The sequence below is a fragment of the Chrysemys picta genome, chromosome 8 (assembly GCF_011386835.1).
Source record: "Chrysemys picta bellii isolate R12L10 chromosome 8, ASM1138683v2, whole genome shotgun sequence".
In the NCBI taxonomy this organism is placed as follows: Eukaryota; Metazoa; Chordata; order Testudines; family Emydidae; genus Chrysemys; species Chrysemys picta.
In genome coordinates this window covers 78,823,841-78,847,985 of record NC_088798.1, presented here as the reverse complement: position 1 = coordinate 78,847,985, position 24,145 = coordinate 78,823,841, and the positions used below count along the sequence as shown (strand labels likewise).

Sequence of the window (24,145 nt, the reverse complement as noted above, 5' to 3'; positions counted from 1 at the left end):
TCTCTATTTGTTCTTTCTGTCCTCCTGTCTCCCAATATTAACCCTGATATTTACCCAGAAAACTGAAGTCAATTTTTGTACTGATTTTTAACCCATTTTTAAATTTTTATAACAAACACAGTTAAATTCGTGGGACATTTTAAACAAAATAAAAACCGAAAATGAAGGGCCTTAATTATATCAGACTATCCCATGTCCTGATCTGTCACTTAGGCCCCATCTACTCAGGAGGAAATGGTGCTTGTTCTGATCAAGTTAGCTCAGTCTAGATGTTTAAACTGTGTCTACATGGGTGTTTAAGAGTTGGGGGTGGAAGTAGGGATGGGGGTTCAGTAGTGTTAAGCTAATTTGATTGAAAAAAGCAGGTTTTTCCCCTATAAACAGGACCATTGGTATGTCTAAACTACTTTGTGGTCCTGTTTTAACTTGAATTAATGGATTGCCAATTAACCGAAGCTAGTTGACATGATTGGAAATACTAATCTAGGCTCTCCATAAACATTTATTACCCATGCTGAGTCCTAGGATAAATCACAAATGCTTGTGAGGTATCTAGACTGGCATTTACAATCATGTCAACTCAAATTAATTGACAAATGACTTGAATTGTAACAGGTCTATACACTTATCTAGACAAACTTTACATAAATAATGTAACAGTGGCTATTTTCTGGTTGACTTACCTTGTGACAGACTACAGATTTATACTCCTTTTTTGAAGGGTGGGGGGAGAGAGAGAAGCATTTTCTTAAATGTTCAGTAAAATAACTTATTAAAAGATTTTTCAAATTCAGCAGCTGACATTCAAGGCAATTTAACTGAATGCTAATGAACCCTTCCTCAAAGCTAGTATTCCCATTCTAGGTTGACATTTTTGACTCTTCTTATGAAGTCTCACATAATGCCAACTTAGTATTCTGAGGGGATGCTTCATCCTGAGAGTGTGCTTTATGTAAGTGAAAAAACAAGTGCTAGATATTGTACTGGGATCTCATGCTAGAAGAATGAGATGAATCATTGCAAAATTTCCTTTTTAATAAAGGAAAGAAAAGAACTTGGAGCTTTTAAAATGAATGCTATATTCACTCAGGAATGAATTAGTTCTGCTTGTTTGTCTTATTCCCATGAAATGAACATTACTGAAAAGTGTAAAGCTTATATAAGCATTCTTCCAATATTGGGGAGAGACAATTTGCAAACTTCTGCAGCATGTGATGCTACAGGTAATAAACAACATTCCTCCTCCCCCACATAAGCTTGTAGCTGTTGTTGTAAGTACAGGACAATTACACAGCCAGATTTTGTTAACTGAGCATTTTATCATAGGTCACAAATTAAATGTTGGCCATTAGTGAGTAAAAGGCAATACCATCTATGACTGTTTGGTGAACTGTGTATGAATGTGACAGAGTGGCCCAATGCTTTGTGGGATTGTGTATGTAAAGGGAGGATTTTTTCCTCCTTTCTTTCAGAAGTTGCTGTAGTCCTTAAAACTCTTACACTGAATGTGATATGAATGGAGTATGAAAGATCATCTTGTCTTCATTTACTTCCCTCTCTACTTTATATCTGTCTATGCTGCAGCACTTCTCTGTTCCAGTACCTTTTTCAATTTCTTTTGGGAATCAAATGAGCACCAGGGAGTGTGCTGACACCTGGGAATCAGTTGGGTTGCTTTACCGACAATTAGCCAGGAAAAAAAAACAGGGGCTAATTGCCCTGATTTAATCCTGAAAGGCCAGGTAAGGTTGTTGAAGAAACCAGTCTGGGGCCAATCAGGAGAGAAAAACAGCCATATAAAAACAGCTTTCTTGAGTTTGGGGGTGGCCAATTTAACAGCTACAAGCATCCTGACCCTGAATACTGGGGTAGCTCAGCATCATGTGCTGGGGCTTCTATGCCTTGGGGACTGCAGGCTGGAAACCTGAATTTTGATTCTGGGGGTTAGCATTTGGAATGTCTTGTACATGTCCTTTCCCAGCTTGAGAAAGGATGAATAAAACTTTAATTAAACTTGAGAGAGGGAAGCAACTGTTACTTGCTTTTATTAAAGCAAGACCCACCACTTGAAGCAGGGACATAAGGTGGTCTGACTCCAATTACCAGTCTGTACTCATCTTAGGGGGACCAGATAGCAAGTGTGAAAATCGGGATGGGATGGGGGGGGATAGGTATCTACATAAGACAAAGCCCCAAATATTGGGATCTGGTCAAACTAACTCATCTCAGTCTGCTCCCATCATCATCATCATCATGTTCCTATTACGCCTCTGGTGTTTAGGGCAGTGACGAAGCTCCTCCACTCCTGTCTGTTTCTGGCAAGTCTTTCAATGGTTCCCCAGCTGTGCCCCAGGTTTTTCAGCTCGGCTTCCACAGCTCTTCGCCATGTTGTTTTCGGGCAACCTCGTTTTCACTTGCCTTCAGGTGTCCATCTTATTACTACTCTGCTGATGGAATTGGTTCCCACCGAAGCACATGACTGATCCATTAGCACATGACTGATCCATCTACAATGCCTCCTGGCAATGATGGTGCTCAGATCCTCTTGGCTGCACTGTGTCAATAGATCTTGGTTTGAGATTGTTCTGGGCCAAAAGATACGGAGGATTTTTCTGAGGCAGGATATATGGAATGAAGACAGTTTGGACATGTCATACTTTCTCATTCCCCAGCATTCTGCACTATAAAGTAGTGTTGAAAGTACGCAGCTCTGATAAATCTTGAGTTTGGTTTTGGTGTTGTATTTTGATGATTTCCAGACTGTAGTTAAGCTCCTGATGGTGTTCCTGGCTTTATTGATTTTGTTCCAGGTGTCCTGGCTTTTTCACCATTCTGGCCGATGGTGCTGCCCAAGTATGTGAATGTTTTTACATTGGTGAGAACATAATCCTCTATCCATACCGGTGATGGTGAGGCAATATTAAAGGTCATGATATCTGTCTTATTGTGGTTGATTTTCAGTCCAATTTGCTGGCTGAATGCATTGAGTCGAGTTGTTTTTTCTTGTATATGTTGTTGGGTATGTGATAGGAGAGCGTCATCATCTGCGAAGTCCAGGTCTTCAAGGGATGAGAAGAGTGTCCATTTAATGCCTCTTTGCATGTCTTCTGTTGTACACCACATTACCCAGTCGATGGCAATTGCTGAACAGGGAGCCACCTAAAGAGGAAGCAAACATCCAGGAGGCAGAAGAAGATCTTGATATCAACACAGACACCCCAGCTAAGGAAAAGATCATTCAAGCCATCAAATCCTTAAAAAATGGGAAAGTTCCTGGCAACGATAACTTGAATGCAGAATTGTTCAAGGTAAATCCTAAATTAGCAGCATCTATCCTGGCCCCTCTATTTACATCAGTCTGGGAAAGGGAAAAAGTGCCAGATGAGTGGATCAGTGGGTCTATAGTGAAGATACCAAAGAAAGGAATTCTCAGTTATTGTAATAACTAGCATGGTATCACACTTTTATCCGTGCCAAGTAAAGTATTGTGTAAGTTCATAGCCCAGCGTATATCAGAGGCAGCTGATAGTGTTCTCAGAAAAGAGCAAGCTGGTTTTCGGAAAGGGCGTGGATGCACAGACCAGATTGTCACTCTACGAAACATAATAGAACAGTGCTTAGAATGGCAATGGCAACTCTACATAACTTTCATAGACTTTGAGAAGGCTTTTGATAGCATTCATAGGACCAGCCTATGGCGCATTCTGCGGGCATACGAAATTCCTTTCCGTATAATCAACGTCATCAAAAGTTTCTATTTCAACTTTACATGCAGTGTTGATCAGAGAGAGCTCAGTATTGAAGTCAAAACAGGAGTACATCATGGGTGTGTCATGTCTGCAATCCTCTTCAACATTGCCATTGACTGAGTAATGCAGCGTACAACAGAAGTCTGCTCCCATAGCTGGAGCTAATTCACATCACTGTTGAAAGTCTCAGCAAAGAGGCCAAGTACTGAAATAGCCATACACAGACTTTGCTAAACATTTAATCTAGGATTTTTAAAAGCTTAACAGTGTCATGATAGGAAGTAAGAAAGATGCCTGTTCATTGTTATGTGCCTAGTAAAATTTGAATTAAAGCTCAACTGTCAGTGTGATATATAGTCCCCTCCAGATTTCCTGGATGAGAAGTTTAAAGAAACACTGTTACTAAAAAATGTGTGCCTAGTTCAAAGGCTAATTGGCCTCAGACAACTGCCGTTTATAAGTAGACATGATGGCTTGTGGTTTTGATGTAGCAGTGGAGGATGATCTCTGCTGGGACACAGGAAATCAGTCCTGTAAGGGTGAGTAGTCATAATTTGTCTGGGGAGGTGGAATCACTTGGGCGATAATCTGAAGAATCTATTTACAGTTTGTGAATTCTGTTTGATATTAGAGGCTCTTTAAGTGCGTTTTGTGTCAGGCTTCAAATTCTATATTGAATGTGGGGCTTGCAGACTTTTCTGTTGTCCTTCCACCTCCCTCCTGTACTGAAATTCCAAAGGATGGTGGCAGAGGGAGAATAATAGTTCTCTCTTCACATAGAAGCATGCTTGGACAAAGACTTGACTGACACCCAGAGGAATCAGTCTGCCCAGGTGGGCTGATAGCTAAACAATGGGTCACATGGTGAAGGACTCTGATAACCTGATGAGACTGAACAGAAGGACAGCTTACAAATGGGCTGGGAGGTTATAAAAGAGAGGGTCCCTCACCAGTTATTTGGAGGAGAGCAGAAGCAGAAGCAGAGAAAGGTTGGACAGGCGAGCAAAAGGGCACTGACTGTAAAGATCTTAGTCATGATTCTGAAGAGAAGCCATGTGCAAGAGGGGGAACCAGAGTGGTGAGGAAACTGAGGCTAGACATGCAAATAGGTATGTTTTCTGTTTTGTCTAGAATTATTTCTTTCTTGTGCTAGCTAAGTTCAGTACTTGTGTTTAAAATCCTGTGCAAACCCTGTGTGTCTGTTTGCTTTCACTGTCATGTGTCCCTGAAGAGGTAAACTGTAAACCCAGAGAACCCACAATGTGGAATTCTAGGAAAGATTGTGCTTAAGCTACAATGGAGTCTGGGAGTGGTGAGCTGCACTGATCCCAGGGACTAGTCCAGGGGTCGGCAACGTTTGGCACGTGGCTCGCCAGGGTAAGCACCCTAGTGGGCCGGGTCAGTTTATTTACCTGCTGACGCGGCAGGTTCGGCCGATCGCGGCCCCCACTGGCCGCGGTTCACCGTCCCGGGCCAATGGGGGCGGCGGGAAGCTGCGGCCAGCACATCCCTCGCCCGCGCCGCTTCCCGCCGCCCCCATTGGCCCGGGACGGCGAACCATGGCCAGTGGGGGCCGCGATCGGCTGAACCTGCTGCGTCAGCAGGTAAATAAACTGGCCCGGCCCACTAGGGTGCTTACCCTGGCGAGCCACATGCCAAACGTTGCCGACCCCTGGACTAGTCAGTTGGACCACTGTTCTCAGCTCTCAGGATGGGCTTCTAGACACAGGATCTTCATCCAGAGAGCATCCTCTAGAGACCCAAAGCTGAGACAAATCCTGGGATCTGTTCATACTAAGGAGGCATAGAGTACACAGGCCTAGTGAGGTGGGCCCCAAACACAACAGCCTGGTGAATGTTCAGCCAGGGATAGCTCTGTGGGCAGTGAGGGGGAGAGAGAAACACAACTTATTTATCTAATTTCTGGAATTTTCAAATGTATCCCTGTGAATGCTCTCCATGATGCTCCTTTCTTGACCTTCTCGCTTTTATCTATACCCCCGGCCCTAACAATCTCTGAGAAGCACTAGTGAGATTGTGGGGGAAGATAGCACTAAACTCTTCTAAAGAGGTCTACTGAGGTTCAGAGAAACTCTTCGGAATTTTCTTCATCAAATAGAAGACCTCACCCACTAAACGAATGAAGAGCATGGTCTAATAAATAAGATTTTAGCACTCAAATTCAAGAGACCTGAGTTCTATTTTCTGGATCTGCCAGTCAGAATTGATCAGCAACCATGGGCAAATAAGATAGGTCTCAAATTTTAAAGGTGTTCACTCATTACGGGTTCCTCAATTTTGGGGTGATCATCGTAAATTTATTCTGAAACAGCTGCTAGTGCAGAATTTGGTGCCTTGCCTGCTAAACGGTGTAACAAATATTGCAACTGAATGCAGTATTTTTTGAGGAACATATTATATTAAGTCTATGCATCACTGTGGGTCAGGGATTGTATGCACCTCCGGGGGAAAGTTACCACAGCCTCAGGAACTAGAAACCGGGGGAGGTGATTAAGGTGAATCACTCAGATAATAAACACCTCCAGAGAGGTGGTTCACACTGGGTTTTCCAGAGACCAACACACAAAGAAAGGAGTTTTGATATAAAAAGGATGTGTTTAAACTGACTCAGGGCCTTCTTTCTGATCCCCCAAATGGACAAGACCTGTCCAAGGGGGAACTTAGCCCTTACAGAAGGGTCCACCCCTACAGAAGAATTGGAAAGACTTTGGCCTACTCAGCCCCTGTGATGTGACATGTCCTTATCCCACTGACAGCAAGCCTAAATGATGGTCCCTGCATGGAGGCAATGCCAATTAGGCACACCTGCAGAGCATGCTGTACCTGGAGAAGGGGAGCTTAAAAAGGTGAAGCTGGCCACAGAGCAGGGGATGGGGGGTATGCCCAACAAGAGAGAGTGCTAGAGAGCCCAGTAGCCAGAGGAGCCCAGTCCAAAGCAGTGACTAGCCTTCCCTCCCTCTGCCCCCATTGTTTGGGACGGACAGACACTGCAGCTCTGACTGGGGCTCTGGACATCTGCTCTACATCACTGCCTTGTAGTTGGAGCTGAGGAGCTGCACCAGGGACTGGAGCTAATTAGACTCAGAAAGGACCCCAGGAATGCGCTAGACTCCCGCACAGGAGTGGGGGTTCTGGAGGACACCCAGGGGCAAGAGATGTAAAGAGATGATGGGTGAGCACAAGCTGAGAGCCAGTCAACTACCGGACTCGTAAGACTGATGAGTGACTTCTGGTATGTTTAGTGTGCGTTTAAATCTGTTTATTGATTTTATATGTCTATAATGCTTTTACCTGAGGAACAAATGTGCTTGCTTAGAAAGAGCTGGGTGATAACGTGTGACTGCTGGCAATATGCTGTTTGTAGCCCTTGAAGAGAAAGCAAACTACAGGCACTGGCCTTTTGGTAGACTGGCTTGCTGGGAATGTCTCAGTGTAAGGCAGTGAGCTGTGTAGTCTTAAACAAACCCTGTCATAAAGGAGTGAGACAAGGATCCCTGCCCAGAGACAGGAGATTGCCACACACCTGTGATCTGACTAGGAACTCCTGGAGTGGACCGCAGAGTTGGGGAAAGAGGTGCAATTACACTGAAACTGTGACGAGTGGTATTTTGTTTTTGTGAGCATATCAGTATGCTATGCAGTATGACCCATACTGGCTGTCCATTGGCTTCTAGATAGATTTTAAGGTGGTGTCTTTGATTTATAAAGCCCTAACTAACCTCAGACCTACCTATAAAACTGCCTCTCTCCCCATGATATACTGCTGTAGCTGTGGTCAGCAGAGTCCCGTGAACAGAAGTTCTGTTGTTTGAAAGAAGGGGTGACCGGCAGAGCATGCTCTGTTAGGGCCCCAGACCTCTGGCACTCTCTTGTTCCTCGGGTTGTAACAGCCAGAGTCTGTCAGCTGTCAGGGCACATTATAAGATGCTTCTTTTCCCCCTTCATCATGAAGAGATGAGGTCTGAGTAGAGCTAAGTAGTGGTGATCGGCGATGGGGCTGTGTCTGAGGCTGATCGATTTCAGTTATATTTATTCTGTCACTGGGCTATTTGGTCTGTTTTGGGAGAACTGATGGGTCAGTTTATTAATGGGTTTTTAAAAGATGTCTAAAGGTGTCCAGAACATGGCATGGGTGTTGTAGTTTGCAAAAATCCTGACAAATCAAATAAATGTGAGAACTCTGCCTAAATATAGATTGAGGTGCCTAACTTTAGACACTATAGTACTAAACTAAGAGTAATTGAGTTTAGACCAACACAGCCCCCTTCTAGAACTATCACTGACTGTGAAACATCTGACATGTTCCAGTATAGTACACCAAGCTGAGGCCCTGTCAAGCCAATAACAGAAAACCAAAGGGGAAGTTAAGATACCAACACTCTATGGATATGAAATTATGAGGGCACTGATGTTCACTATTATTATTCAGGCCTGGCCTATGGGGACTAGAGAAGAGTAGAGAAGAAAGAAGTTTCAGGCCCAAAGTTTCACAAATACTTTATTTCTACAGAGCAAAACTGCAGAATTTTACCCTGCAATAGCATAAGTCTTTAGTCTAACAACTCACCTGAAGTTTGATGCCTCAGGTTGTCAAAATTCCCTTGCATTGCAGCAACAAGGCTGCATGTTAGTTTTAATATAGGATTTAAACCCACCCAAAAGTATTATGATATCGTAGTCCGTTAGCTAATAAAAATTGGCTCTAGTCAGTACTTGGATAGGAAATACCCGAGAGAAAAATGAATCTATGCAACACACATACACAGTTTTCTGGCTCCCTGGCCAGACTGCTCTTAGCTGAGCCATGTTAAAAGCATCACAAAGAGGGACTTTTTGAGGGCTTCTTGCTTTTTATTGAGTGAATGTCTGCTGCTTATGTGTCAAAAGAAGTTAATACAATATAATTACCTTTTCCCACCTTCAGAGGTGTGTGTGTAAAGAATGCTAATTAGATATGTATGTTAAATCCAAAGGGAGGTTAAATTTAAAGTGGCTATACGGGCTCTGTATTACCCTGACACTCACTTCATTTCAGCCCCAGAAGAATATCAATTTACAGACAACGTCAAAATACTTTCATTAAGTGAGAAATTAAAATGTAGAGTTCATCTCACATGTACTTCTTTCAAGAAGCAAAGTGGTTTCCCCCCCTTTTTTTAGAAACCTGGGCCTTGAGTGCTATTCTCCCATCTGTCTCCGTCCACCTTTTTCAGATTGCTTGATTGCTACATTATCTAATGACACACTTTCAGCACACTACGTTTTCATTTACTCTCACTATGCTTGAAAGCTTGTGTGCATAAATTGACATGCACTTCACCAGAAGAAGTGCATGGAGATAAGACTTGATTAAAAATTGGTCATGATAGATGCAACTGTATACAAAAGCACAGAATTTTTTAAAAGCTATGTTTTGATTAATAACTTTAATTTTAAATATTAAACTAAATTTAAAACTACATCTAATATTAAATAACGTAAGCAAGGCTCTGTGCATGGTCGGGCTTGAAATCTGCCTGTCTTGGAGTCTGAACTGTGTGTGAGAACTACACCTGTTTGTTCAGTTTCTTTGTTTCTACCTATTGTTCTCAGAAACTTTTGCAAACATTTTATTTGGTCAAATCCCATGGTCTCTCAGAGCACCATTCACTGGAGCTCTGTTGCAAGTCTTGGCAGTATGCAGCTGCAGCAGACGTGGAAGCAGTACAGAGCCTCTCCAAGCTCCCTGGTACGCATGGGGAGGCACAGCCATTGTTAGGCTTGTCAGGAATGCAGTACACTCTCCTCTGGGTGACCAGCCAGCTCTGCTAGCTGGTGTGGGAGGGCTAGTCCATAGCGCCGTTCCTCTTGGGGGAGCTTGATCATTGTCATAAGCAGGGAGCAGTTCCTTTGTCAAGTAGAGAGCATGCATTTTGATTGTGATGCAAGTTGTAGGGGAAAGGAGGGCTCCTGTGCTTGCCCGTCCATCCTTCCACACCAGGAGAGGGGCTGGCAACAGTCCTGACCTTGGAAATCTAAAGTCTGCACCCAGCTCCTTAGGCTAGGTCACATATTGGAAGTTACATGGTGTTTCTCCTGTGCTCCAGATGGACTGAGCCTCTCCCATAAGATTAAAAGGGTAATCCAGCTCTGTAGGATTTCCACTCCCTGTACATGCCCTCAACTGTTTGTTTGTTTTAAAGTGAGGTAACTTTCCAACTGAACTCTGATCAAGATGGAAAGATATCAGTATTTTTCTTTCTATCCTCTGTCAGGCAGTATTGTGGTGCTCTACGAGAATGGGATATAACACCATTATATACATCAATAATACACACTCATCTAGAATGCTGTTTAGTTGAGTTGGTCAATTTTCAGTCAAGATTTTTTGATGGAAAATGGGGTTGCAATTTTTGTTTTAAAGTATGTATTCCTCATACTTCTAAATTGTTTGGAAAACTGAAAATCTTTCATCCACTTTTTTTGGCAGTTTTCAGCCTGAAATAGAAAAGTTTTTGAACCTAAACTGAAAAGTCAAAATTGGTTTTGGTGATTTTTTTTGGGGGGGGGGGGGGATAACAGTGGGTTTTCCAGCCACATCTCGTGTGCAGTTTTCATTTCAAACATAAAAATGTAAAGTGCACAGAGATGGGTGACCGAAATGATCAGAAGCATGGAAAGAGTTCCAGTGAAAAAGATTTTAAAAGATTGGGACTCTTTAGTTTAGAGAGGGGAAGTGTTAGGGGTATACAAAATAATAAATGGTATTTAGAAGGTAAATCAGGTGCTCCCGTTTATCCTTTCTCATAAAAGAACAATATTCTATTGGATTAAATTAAATTGTTACATTTAAAATTAACCAACCTGCGGCACTCATTATCACAAGATATCAAGGAGAAAGATTTTGGCAGCAATGAAAACTGATTAATGAGACTACATCCCTTCTAATTTTTTTTAAATCCATCTCTATTGTAAATGGGTAAACTCCCTTGTTCCAGGGCATACCCCACTCACCGACTATCGGTTAAACTTTTGTCAAGACAATTATTCCATAATTATGTACTGTGGAATTTCTTGCACCTTCCTCAGAAACATCTGATGCCAACCATTCTCAGAGAGAGAGAGGAAGGATACTGGAGTTGATAGACCACTATTTTCTCTGGTATGGAAATTCCTATGTGCCAGTATATTTTATAATCTTCTGTAATTCCCCCATTGTTTCATTATCATTTTATAATTTGGCTCAAATGGTGATTATATCCCCATTACACATGGAGAAATTTGAGATCCAGATATTGTGTCTTTGTGTCACACCTGAAGCCTGTGACCCTCTTCAGGTTCTAGCAAATTGATGTGAATGGTCATGCACCTCTGGGGCATGAACAGAAGATTAGGTTTGTAATAAGATTTCAACCAAGGGGAGATCAGGTTTCTTCAGTTGCAAACGTTTCTGAACTCCAGGTTTTGTGAACTCAAATTTGGCTCCAAAAATTGCCTACCTTTTCCATACCAAACTTGAAAGACTACTTGGAGCTCTGAAAAATTCAAAGGTTAAAATCTCAGTTAAATAACAGGTAGATAGTGCCCTGTTTGCAAAATTCAAATTCATATCCTAACTTCCTCCGAGAGTAAGAGTGATCAGAACCAGTGTTTAGTTTCTGGCCTGGCACTGAGAGAGTCACACTGCCGCCAGTGTTTTCCCCAGGAATTGAAATTGTGTGTGTGTGGGGGGGGGGGGGGCGTGTCCAGGGCCGATGAGGGGTGAGACTGTGAGGATGAAGGTGGGCTATATGGCACCATAGTAAAAACTGAAAAATTATTTCATGACCATTTTATTAGATTTAACTCATGTTTTAAAGTCATCACACAAATTAAAGTTGGCTACTCAAGCCTTCTATGAAGCACTACATCTACATCCTTCTTGGTTTCTTGTTATAATTTTGCACAAAACTGTTAGTGAAATTCTTGAATGCAATGGATTCATCTTTGGTGGCTTCTCATATGTCCGGTACTTCCATTCCTTCAATTGATATGCTCATTAGTTCATTAACATGATCAGACAGAAGGTGACTTATTTCAGGACACAAAATTCTATTCAATGATGAAAAAGAACGCTCAACTGTAGCTGTTGTGACTGGGAGTAGCAAGAGATGAATTCTTACTTCTTTCATCCCAGGAAACATAGCACAAAGATCGGGTCGAGCCACTAGTGATGATAAAAAAGAAGTTGAAGTCAAATCTTCATTCATTCATCGTATGATATTCCACTCTGTGTTCAAATTCTCTAGTCTGTCCTGTGCACATGGCAGCCCCATTGCTGGTAGTGCCTCACTCCACTCAGCTGTCAGTGTTTTATAGGACAGGGATCTGTAAAAGCTATTTAGAGGTTGAGTAGAATCTAGAAGTCGCTGTTGTAGATTTTTAAGAATCAAGTCTGTGTACTTTTTCAGTTGTCTTAACAAACACTTCTCGTCCTCTTCACTTAAGGATTCAGTATAAATGCCTTCATTAGTCAACTTCTGGACTGAAGTCTTTGCTTCTTCCAGTACTTTTTCAATGAATAGCTCTCTGATTGATCCAAATGTAGCTTCTATTGCTGGACAAAGATCTACTACTGTGGTAGCAGATGTCTGGATGGCATTGTTTAATGACCCAAGTGGTTTCAACTGTACACTTACAAGAGAGAGAATGGCAATCGTCTTCTCTGAACATAATAGCAAAACTAATCCACCAGCTTTACTTACTTAGATCCATCCCATCTTTGGACTTTCCAAAGCCAGTAATAATGGCTGGAGTAATTTTAAGACAACAGCCAAGGATCACTCATGAGAAAGCCAGAGGGTTTTCCCAGGTTTCCCTGGGTTAGTGGTTTTGTTCAGTGATGTGTGGTTGCTGGTGAGTATTTGCTTTAGGTTGGGGGGTTGTCTGTAAGCGAGGACAGGTCTGTCTCCCAAGATCTGTGAGAGTAAAGGATCGTCTTTCAGGATGATTCACTAACCCAGGAACCTATCCTTGTAACAAACTCCGATGCCAACTCTGTCCACATATCTATTCAAGTGACATCATCATAGGACCTAATCACATCAGCCATACCATCAGGGGCTCGTTCACCTGCACATCTACCAATGTGATATATGCCATCATGTGCCAGCAATGCCCCTCTGCCATGTACATTGGCCAAACCAGACAGTCGCTACGCAAAAGAATTAATGGACACAAATCTGACATCAGGAATCAAAATACTCAAAAACCAGTGGGAGAACACTTTAACCTGTCTGGTCATTCAGTGACAGACCTGCGGGTGGCTATATTACAACAGAAAAACTTCAAAAACAGACTCCAACGAGAGACTGCTGAGCTGGAATTTATATGCAAACTAGACACAATCAACTCCGGTTTGAATAAGGACTGGGAATGGCTGAGCCATTACAAACATTGAATCTATCTCCCCTTGTAAGTATGCTCACACTTCTTATCAAACTGTCTGTACTGGGCTATCTTGATTATCACTTCAAAAGTTTTTTCTCTTAATTAATTGGCCTCTCAGAGTTGGTAAGACAACTCCCACCTGTTTATGCTCTCTGTATGTGTGTATATATATCTCCTCAATATATGTTCCATTCTATATGCATCCGAAGAAGTGGGCTGTAGTCCACGAAAGCTTATGCTCTAATAAATTTGTTAGGGTTTTTACTCACGAAAGCTTATGCCCAAATAAATCTGTTAGTCTTTAAGGTGCCACCAGACTCCTTGTTGTTAAGGTGCCACCAAGTACTCCTGTTCTTCTTTTGGCAAATAATGCATTTTAAAAATCTTGGCCTAGTAGGAAACATACTTATGTAAGTTTCCAGTCCCAGTCACAAATCTAGCATTCTGGAGCAGTCACTAAAATATAGTCCAACAAACAAATGTTTATTTAACGTGCCCCTCACTTTTCCCTCCACCGCACCCTACTCACCAGTGTTGTCCTTGGTCAGTGGAGACTCAGAGTTCAGAGGTGCTTTCACGTGAGTACACCTCCCAGGTGGGGGGCAAGAAGGCACCTTGCTCATTCCTCCAGCTGCTCACTGTTCTCTCTGGCCACTGCTGTTTGTTGTGCCACCGTTCACTCCACCACTCTGTTGCCAATGGCCCTGCACAGTCACCTTCTGCTGCCACCTGCCACTGTGACTTCTGCGAGTTGGTACTTGAGGTTCCACCCAGCTCTCAGTGATTTCAGCTGAGCTCTCGGGGGGGGGGGGAGAACCTCGCTGCTAGTGCAGTCTGGGCCATCTCTTCCACAGAAACACTGTCCCCACAGCAGGACTAAACACTTAGACCTGATTATCAGTGATTTCAGCTGCAGTGGTCACTTAACGGAACAAAAGACTATCTATGGAGCCTAATCAGCTCTGTCTTTAAACAGTAGAGAGGGACGGGTCCCCACCCTCTCTCTTGATGTCCTCAATGAGTACAGGCTAAGTACAGTTCTACTGCCCTTTACTCATACAATAAGAACAACAACATTTAATCCCCCCCCCCTTCCCGCATTCAAGTGATTTATAACCCAGCCCCAGCCAAAATCTATCACTTGGGCAACACAGCTCTGTTTGCTGGATACCTAGGTAGATTAGGTGTGAATGTAAATACAATCTGGTCCTGAAGCCTTTCCCCACAGCCCCCAGCTCATCACTAGCTATCAGGGAGAGCTCATTTAGACTTTGCTTACAAATCATCATTTGAAATTATTAGGCAGGCCAACATCACCGAACTGAATGCACTGACATTGTCATAAAAAACAACAGCTCTATAAGGAAGCTAGTCTATGTTCATACTTTTTAAATCCATTATACTTTTTCAGATACATGTATTTTATCATACACTGTATATGCTTTTAAAGTGTGTATTAATGTTTCAATTTCAATTCAAATGTCCAAACAATCACTAAATTGGCAACACTGCATGTAACTAGTTCATAAAACTAGGGGTTGGGGAAATTCAGGGGAGGTGTAGGGAAATCCCTGCATTGCCCAGTCTCTCTTGTGTTTGAGCACTCTATTTAGATCATGATCCTGTAAAGACTTAGGCCTTGGCTACACTGGCGCTGTACAGCACTGCAACTTGCTGCGCTCAGGGGTGTGAAAATGCCCCCTCCCCTGAGCGCAGCAAGTACAGCGCTGTAAAGCGCCAGTGTAATCAGAGCCTGCAGCGCTGCACACTCGCTCGCAGCGCTGCAAGCTATTCCCCTCGGAGAGGTGGAGTACATACAGCTCTGCGAGAGAGCTCTCGCAGCGCTGACGGCACAACTACACTCGCGCTTCCCAGCGCTGCTGCGGCAGCAAGCCGCAGGGGGCAGCCTCCTGGTCGCTGTGAGGGCGGCAGTCAGGCTACCCTCGGCGGCATGCTTGCGGGAGATCCGCCGGTGCCGCAGTTTCAGCGGCAATTCGGCAGCGGGGACGCCGAAGGCGTGGCACCGGCGGACCTCCCGCAGGCATGTCGCCGAATCTGCATGACCAGTGGACCGCACCGCTGAAAGCCGCCTGACTGCCGTGCTTGGGACGGCAAAGAACATAGAGCCGCCCCTGACTCTATGCACTCTGAGTATTCCTGTTGATCAGTTCCTGAAGGTAAGTATGTGCTTACGTCTGGGCAGGAGCAGGGTGTTGTAAATTTTGGCTGGCAGAGGGCCTCTTATTAGATATTTGTACAGTGTTGGGCCTTGTGAGGCCCTGATCTTGACTGGGAACTTTAGCACCTAGAATACAGTAATACCTATTGTATAATAACTCTAACTCTGCACACTGTTCATTGGTGTCAATGAAGGAAATTGGAGTGCAGGTTGAAGAACAGAATTTCACCCAGTAATTGCTGCTTTTTTTTCCCCCTTCATTTTCTTTCCCCCACCCCCCAGAGGTAATGACTGGGCTCATGAAAATAGCCAGCAGTGTAACCACCTCTCTGCCAAGCAGTACATTGTCTCCATATTTGAATATAGTTCCAGCTTATTCTACAAGCTCATTTACAGGTATAGCACTAATGATGTACAAATGGCATTGTCTTACTGGCTTCTCAATTTTTTATTCATCAAAAGCAAGCAGTGTATTTCTCAGAACAAGCCAGGAATTACCCCTCCCTCCCCCGAAAGGAAAATGGATATAAAAGATAATATTCATCTTCCCTGGAGTTCACACTGGCTTGTAGAGATTAGATAACTAATAGGAATTAAGTGGACAAGCAGCCTACTTAACACACAGTCCCAATTTATTTTTTCTTCCCTTAGAGCACTGGTTATTTTTTTAAAGAGGTTTTTTTTTCCCCCTTTCACACGGCACAGGCAAATTAGTTCTTCTGCGAATATTGCTGAAAAGGGAGCTAATATGTGACAGAAATGTACAATGTGAAATGTGCAACACTTCTGTTTTCTGTTAATTAGAAACTTGAGATCTCTCATTACTAAGAGAGCTTCAGGTTTCTGTTCTCTGAAGCAGGCAATTTTCCAATCAGACATAATTACTGAGGAAAAGCTCTCTGGCTGGATCCATTAAGCTTCTCCCTTTCCCCCCCTCCCCAATATCTTGGTCTGGGAGGCAGTAAAAGATATGGCAAAACTCCAATAATTACCTGAATGGAAGACATTTAATAGTTTTATAATGTACCTTATTGAAAGTTATTAAATCTGCCATGCTGGGCTTTCCAATTTACAGCTTTTTCAAGCACAGGAGAACTTCAAAAATTCTCAGTACAGCAGGGACAGCGTTGCTTTCCAAACACATGTTAATTAATTATCCATTTATGTTGACATCAGACATTATTCATGAATCTTGCCTATAAAGCACTTGCCCTTGAATGGTATTCTGGAAAGACTGTTAAAAGTACCCACCCACCCCCCTTTTTTAAAAAAAATACAGATTGCCTGGTTCAGTATCAGTTTTGTATCATCACTTGTGCTAGTCCTTTAATGATTTTAAACAAGTTTTCTGGTGGTTGGTTACTTCCGATCCATTAGCCCTTTGTCTAGTGGTGGTCTGCTCCAGTAATGCTCCTGCTAGTTATAACTCAACAGTCTGGAGAGGATTCTCAGCTCATGTCATCTGGTATAGCTCCATTTAAGTCCATCATTGAGTTACACTGATTTACAGAAGCAGCTGAGAATCTGGCCCAGGGTGCTTTTGATGAAATAAGAGCTTTTGGGGGGTAAGAGTGAATCTTTCCAGGCCAGGATCTGCACTCATTTATTTATGAATTCAAATGTATTTAAAATGAACCCATTCAAGTCATGTGTCAGTGTTGTCACCCCAAAAATGCAAAAATCATAGTCAGACCTCCCCTCCTCCAAATCACACGATGATAAACCTCACTATTTTTAAGTCAAAGCAAAATCTGTTGGGTTCTTTTTATTTTTCTTCTGGTTTCTGAGCAGTTTGGTTTCCTGGGATTTTCAAACTTTTCTCTACAGCCATGAGGACTAGAAATGTAGGTTTTTTTCTTTTTAAATGGAAGCTGAAATGCACATGCAATCCCTTGATTCCAGCAGCTGTGAGTTTATGAAGAGCACCACATATCCTGTGACTTGCAGTAAAATCACAAGTTAGCAGCGCTGCCTGCACAACTCTCATTGCTTTCAAAGTCTACCATTCACTGCTATCCAGAGGGCCAGCAAAAGACCTGTGCACACTTAAGGCCTATTGTGAAGGTTTCACTGATTTGTACTGACTCTCAGAATAATTTCTGTTGGCCAAAATATCTAGGGTTCTATATGTATTGCCAATATCTGTTAATTAGATCATGCACAACTTTTCCAGGGCTTAGATTTGGAATAGTGCCTAAAAAAAATTTCAACCATTAAAGGTTGATTCTTTTGTCATAAGTGACACTTATTTTGTCTGGAATCAATTGCTGAACTTTTTGGCATTGCAGAGGCATACTCAATCTGAGAGTGAAAATAATGTTATGAGCTGGGTGAAACCTTGTTATGGGATTGAGACTGATAAATCTGAACTCACCTTACAGTTGATATAGGTGGCATTTATGCTTACAGTTCAGACAAAAGGAATGTGTGAATCTACCCAGCACCTTTTGCTGAATATTGTTTTGGGGTGGGTATTTGGGGGAGGCAATGCACACACAAACTGAGAACAGACAATACTGAAGAGAGAGACAGCCACCAGCAGCAGCTGAAGGCACCGTGGCTGACCCTGGAAGAAAGCTGGGGAGGGTTTTTTTTTGGGTTGGGGTATAGGCGGAAAAAAGGGTTCTTGGTGCTGTGAGCAAAAGAAGCTGTTTACTGTTATCTGGGTCCTTCTGTGTTCAGAGATGCAGGACTTTGTATGCTTGTGTAAATAAAAAAAACTGCATCAAAGAAATCTCTGACTACCACCAATTTCTGCTCCTAACTGGAACACCCCCAGGGCAACAAACTTTGACTATCTGCTCACATCAAACGGGGTAACAATAATTGTTGAATCCCAGGCTGTGTTGATAGTCTGGGAAGCGGGGCACTCTGCAGCAATGCAAACGAAATGAGCAACTTCTGGTTGACAAATCATAGCAGATTAGATTTTTCTTACCTGTAAATTTAATATTAAGTTCTAACTGATCTCTCTAACACTCTAAAACCACAGGTGGTATGCATAGGAGGCACTCTTTTGCTGTTAGTCTTTGCACTTGCATACTCTAGCTGAACCTAACTGTTTTTCTATGATCCCTTTGGGCCTCAACCCTACTGTTGTAAGCCCTATGGTAAGATCACCACGGAAGGGGTCCCATCTGGTATACTGTGGTGAAAATGTGCAAACTTGGAAACTGAAAGTTGGTCAAAGAAATTGGCTATGCTGATTGGGAGTTGTGTGGCGGGAGTACTCCAGGTCAAAACTTTCAAAAATAGGAGCCTAAAACTAGGCTCCTAAATCCTCACTGATGGGAAAGATAAGTCAGTGACAGGCTGTTAGCCTAGAGCAGGGCTTAAATTCAGCCAGAGCCATCCAGAGCAGAGCTCTGGTGAATATTTTCAAACCCACAAAAGCCCCGGCATGCATCCACTGGGACTGAAGCCTGTGGCTCTGGGAAATATTCTGTGAGAATTTAAGCCCTGGCCTAGAGTTGATGAGATTTGGGTTCAATTCCCTCATTTACCACAGACTTCCTGCATGACATTGGGCAGGTCACTCAGTCTCTGTGCCTCCATTCCCTCTTTGCTAAATGGATTTCCCTACCTCACAAGGGTTTTGTGCGGATAAATAATTTAACAGATTGCAAGGCACTCAAAGATTGAGATGGTGTTTGAAGGACAGATAAGTTTGAAAGATAAGACACTTTCTTAAATAAGTAGCAGAAAGTGAAATTCAGACCACACCTTCCAGGCAGGCAGCTGGGGAGTTGCCATTTTGATGTTGCTAAAGGAAAATTTTCAACAAAATTGAATTTTTCCTGTGAAATTTTGATTTTGTGAAAAGGACACTTTCCATTAGGAAATCATTGTGATGGAAAATTCCCGACCACCACTACTTGTCACCCAGTGTGACTCCTACCCAGCAGTCCTCAGTGGGAGCTGAGGGGTGCTGGACACTTTTGAAAGTGACCTTGCTTATTTTGATGCCTAAACGTGGATTGAGGTACCTAACTTGCAGTACCCAAGTCAACAACATTGGCTTCTGAATAATATAACGGTCAGAACTCCAGTAAATGGCTGTGTGTACAGGTTCCTATTCAGGTCATTTCTCCCATACACCGTCCAAGTTGCCCTATATCTTTTAAAGACATTTCAGACAAGTCTTTGGAGGGGAAAAAGTCATATTTTTTTTATCAACTCTGGCTATTGCTATGGTGATATCATCTCAAAGTGCTGTCTCCATTAGGGAATTGTACATAAACAATCCCATTGGCGCCACTGTAGTTACAATTAATCTCACCACCTACCTTTCTTGTCAGTGAAAACTGCCCCTTCAGACTGGGGCTGAAAAGGCTGAGTTCGACACTGGGAGAGTGGGTCTTAGTTGCTTGACATGCTAAAGGAAGCTTATTTGAATATATTGACCCTGTCTCATAAAAACAAGGGGACAATTCTTCTAAATGAGTTAATGGAGTCATGCTGATTTATGCCAGCTCAGGGTGCTGGCCCACATACTTAAATGACTGTGTTAACAGCCCATGATGTTCACAGGCATTTCTTGAGCTTCCTAACTAACCCAACTTGATACTAAGCTAGGTGTATCTTCAGGGACTGACTATTAACCCCCTTCAGCATGTTCCCATCTCAGATATTTATTTCAGTATGGATATTGGTTCTGGATCATTACCATTTTGAGTACAGTGGTATAGGAGAGAACAGAAAACAAATAATATAGATTTAGGATGCCACAGAGTTCATACAAAGCCATGTCTCCTTCAGACAACCCCTCTCGCCTACTGAGTCCTAACTATCAAAGGATGGACTATTAGCTATTAGTCTTAGAGTGGCATAGAGTGAGATTTCTTTCCTCTCTCTAGGTAGTATATGTTGGTAAAATCCTTAAATAGGAATACAGTATTTGTTTGTCCTTACAGCTAAATGCATCTTTTCTGTTAATCTAGTTATTTTGTGAGTTTTCTGTATTATGCCAGAGTTATCTCCAAAAGGGTCTTTAAAGGGATATTAGAATTTGCAAATATATTTTAATTTACCATTCAAACTAGCTGCTTCCAAACACCGTTAAACCCTTTTATTGTTTGGAGAGAAATGTGTGTATTTTGCATTAGCTCCTAAACAAAGCACTCAGCCCTAAGACACAAGTAATACCACTTTCTGCTCCATAGTCGTTATTTCACTGTCAGCACTCTTTGGCATCAGTGCCTCTATTTTTCTTCAAGATAGGCTTGTTTTGCTCTGCCTCAGGAGTTCAAATGGCTTCAGAGAGTGTTGTCCTGTGTATGAGCTCAGGGCCTCTGGAGTTGACTTTAATGAGCTCCTGTGCTAGAAGCTCTGAGTCCAAAAGAAATCTCAGTTCAAAAGAATTTCAAATATGGTTATAAAATAGATTCAATTGTATGAATTAATTTCATAACAGGAGTGCCAGATAATGGTTTAAGTTTATAGCAGTGTGATGCCAGTGAACTAACAGACTTGATGTCAATGGATTTACTTTGGATTTAAACCAGTGTAAGTGAGATCAGAATCTGGCTCCCTAATCAAGCATGCACTTGTATGTGGATAGGTGCTGATAGGATAGATTGATTTTTGAGCTGCAGTTTGAAGCAGGGACAAGCAATCAATCTCATTTTGTCTAATGTTGAACTTCTTCCTGTGTGGATTTTTTTTTAAACGCATTGTTTTTCTAACTATAGAGAAATCTATGCCATGGATTTAATGTTAGAAGAATAATCAGAATAAGCAAGGGTGGCACTTGGGGCACAAATTGTCTTTCCTTAGATTTTTCTCTTCCTCCATTGTTTGCTTCAGTCTTTGTTTATCTATTTTTCACCCTTCTTTTTTCATTCTTTCTTTTGAGTCTATCCATGGGAGAAACCAGATCCAACAGCATTCAAATTGTAGTAAAACTTGTAACCCCACAATATTGGAATACATTCAGAAACTAAGGAGAAACCTCCCCTAATGAACATGAGCCATTCAGAAACATCCACAGTAACCTAAAAATAACATCCAGGGGTTGAACTAAATGTATGACAGATCAGCCTCTAAATCTCAGTCCACTGACTTTTATTTAAAGGTTCAGAACTTAGGCACAATGGGTAAGATTCAGTCCTGTTCAGGGATCCAGCAGAATGTACTTAAGGGCATAGGGAGGAGGCAGTGTTGTCTTGTCTAGTAGCCAGAGTACTGGAGTGGGCCTCAGAGGACCTGAGTTCTGTTCCTAGCTCTGCCACTAGTTTTCTGGATGACCTTGGGCAAGTTATTTCACTTCCCTGTGCCTCAGTTTCCCCATCTGTAAAACAGGAATAATGATCCTTTAGTCCTTTGTGAAGCAATTTGAGTTTTATAGAGGAATATTACTATGCAAGAGCTAGGCATTACTATAGTAATAATAATTAATAAGCCTTGTGCTTTTCAGACTTTTCAACAGATGTGAATTTCACTCAGTTTGCCCATTCACAGTATGAAATATACTAAAGCATCACCAGTGGCCTCCCAGGCATATAAGACAATTTTCTCTTGTTTCTTTACACCATGGTACATTTTAACACCACATAGTAGAATTAAAGCCATTTATGCAATGTTTTCTATAAATCGCATTAAATCTCAAGAAATCAAATCCACCGATTCACCATGAAAAAGAGGAGTTCTCAGGATTCCTTTTTAATTCAGTATAGCTGTGAGGAAGTGGAGAGCTTTGTGTCAGCTTCATTTCTTACAAAATAACCCCAAAACTGGGGAAAAAATCATAATTGTGGTGTCTGGAATAAATCCATTCAGTGTTTTCCCTGGTTAAGGGGTGAGGGTCAGGCAGATTTTGCTGGGGTTGAGTTACAAGCAGAGAGATTGACACAATAACAGCTAATGTATCTTTTGAGTGAGAAGGAGGCAGAAAGCAGCATTGATAACACAGAGTGAGCAGATATGAAAGAGAGCTAGGTGCCTGCCTCCCATTGACTTTAAATGGAAGTCAGTCTAAATTAGACTGTAAGCCCCTTGGGGCAGGGATGGTCTTTTTGTTCTGTTTGTATAGCACCTAGCACAGTGGGGTCCTGGTACGTGACTAGAGCTCCTAGGTGCTACTGCAATATAACTAGTAACTCCCATAAACCCCTGCTAAAAGCCCATCCTTTAATAGCTGGCTCCAGATTCAGTGAAGCTGGCACAGAAGAGTGTGAATCTCACACCTGGGCACCAGCCTAGTCCCCCACCCCATTCCCCCCAGGCAGTAGCATGAGGAAGGGCTGATGGTGGTGTTGACAGGGCTTTTTTCTGGGAGAGGTATAAGTTACAGCTAGTGCTTCTTAAGAGCCCTTACAATAGAGACTGCTGTGGGAGAATGTGCTGCCTTGTGGTCGTTGTGGTCCTGAATAGTGCCACCCCAGTGGAGGAGAGAGTGCAGTCAACCACCTCCTTCCAAGTGAACTTTCCTTTACCAGGGGTCTCTGCCACCATGAGCTGGACCGACGTTCATCAGTATTCTAAAGCATCTCTGTACTAACATCATGCACAGTCCTAGCGCAGTGGCAGTCACGCTTTGGAGTATTTGATAGCCAACTAAAGAGCTCTAAAATTCCACTCTCTCTTTAGCAGGGCAGATTTTTCACTAGTAGAAGGAGGCTGAACTCTAGGGGATTCGCCCCTGGGTGGTCCAACACAGAAGACCAGCTGGCATTTCATCGCAGCCTCATATATGGAACTTGCTTAGAGGATTGTTTCAGGGCATTATCTGGATGCTCTGACCAGATCCCTTTCCCTGTCAGCCCCACCTATTTCCTGGCTTCTACTAGTCTGCTCCCGGTATTGTGGATATCTGCTTTAAATCCCAGTCTGAGCAAATCTTCTGCCCCAGGAGACCTGGATCCTTGGGTCATGGTGGTGTAAGTTGTTTAAACTGGTGGGAAAACGTGTGTGTACAGATACAGACTGATTTCTTTGTGTGAAACCATATTCTGAAAACCAGATTTCTTTGTCAATATGCATACTGAAAAAGAAAAGTTTCCAAATTAGCATATTTCACATTCACTTACCAATTTATATTGGGCTAAGATTTAGTTTGCAAATATACACAGAAATTGGCAAGGGCATTAAATAAGATATAAGATATTTATTTTACCAAATGTTGAAGGTGAGAACCAGTCATACACAGGGAATTAAATGATTATACCTAATATGCACAGATAGCTTAACTTTTAGCATGTGACTAATCACATTGACTTCAGTGGAGCTACTTGCAGGCTTAAAGTTAAGCATATGCTTAAGTGTCTTGTTGGATCAGGATTGGCGTACTCTTAACCTTTATAGGTCTGAGCTGTGGATGAAAAGCAAGTGACAACCTTACAGTTTGGTCTGCGGATATTAGTTCCAAATGTAGAGAACATTAGATGTGCAAAACATTGACGCCAGACCACAAATCCTATCAAACCGGTCCGAAGGAATCTGTTCCTGTGAAACTAGGAAAGGATGATCGCATAGCAGGAAAAATCTGTCAGTTGTGCTCAAAGTCCTTAGCCATTCTTACCTAATAACCATCCTTTCTCTGTAAACAATCCCCATGACTCAGCTCCTGACCTGACTTTGTGTTTCTCAGTGAACCCGTGGCAGAGAAAAAAACATGGACATAGATCCAAATACTGAGGTCTCCAGGTTAATTTGCTGAATTCACAGCACAAATATCAAATAATCAGCAAATTAATTAGAATTAGCACCTGTTTCTGCAGTGCTTACTTATCCAAGCATTGCCATATGTCATTGAACCTAATTGTGGGAGTAAGGACAGCTGGTGTGAGGT

The 24,145-nt window shown here is 42.4% G+C and overlaps 1 protein-coding gene across 4 annotated transcripts in view; it reads left to right on the top strand.

Moving 5' to 3' along the window:
* Positions 1-24,145, top strand: part of KCNIP1 (potassium voltage-gated channel interacting protein 1) — a 559,284-nt gene that overhangs the window by 388,134 nt on the left and 147,005 nt on the right. The window lies entirely within an intron of this gene.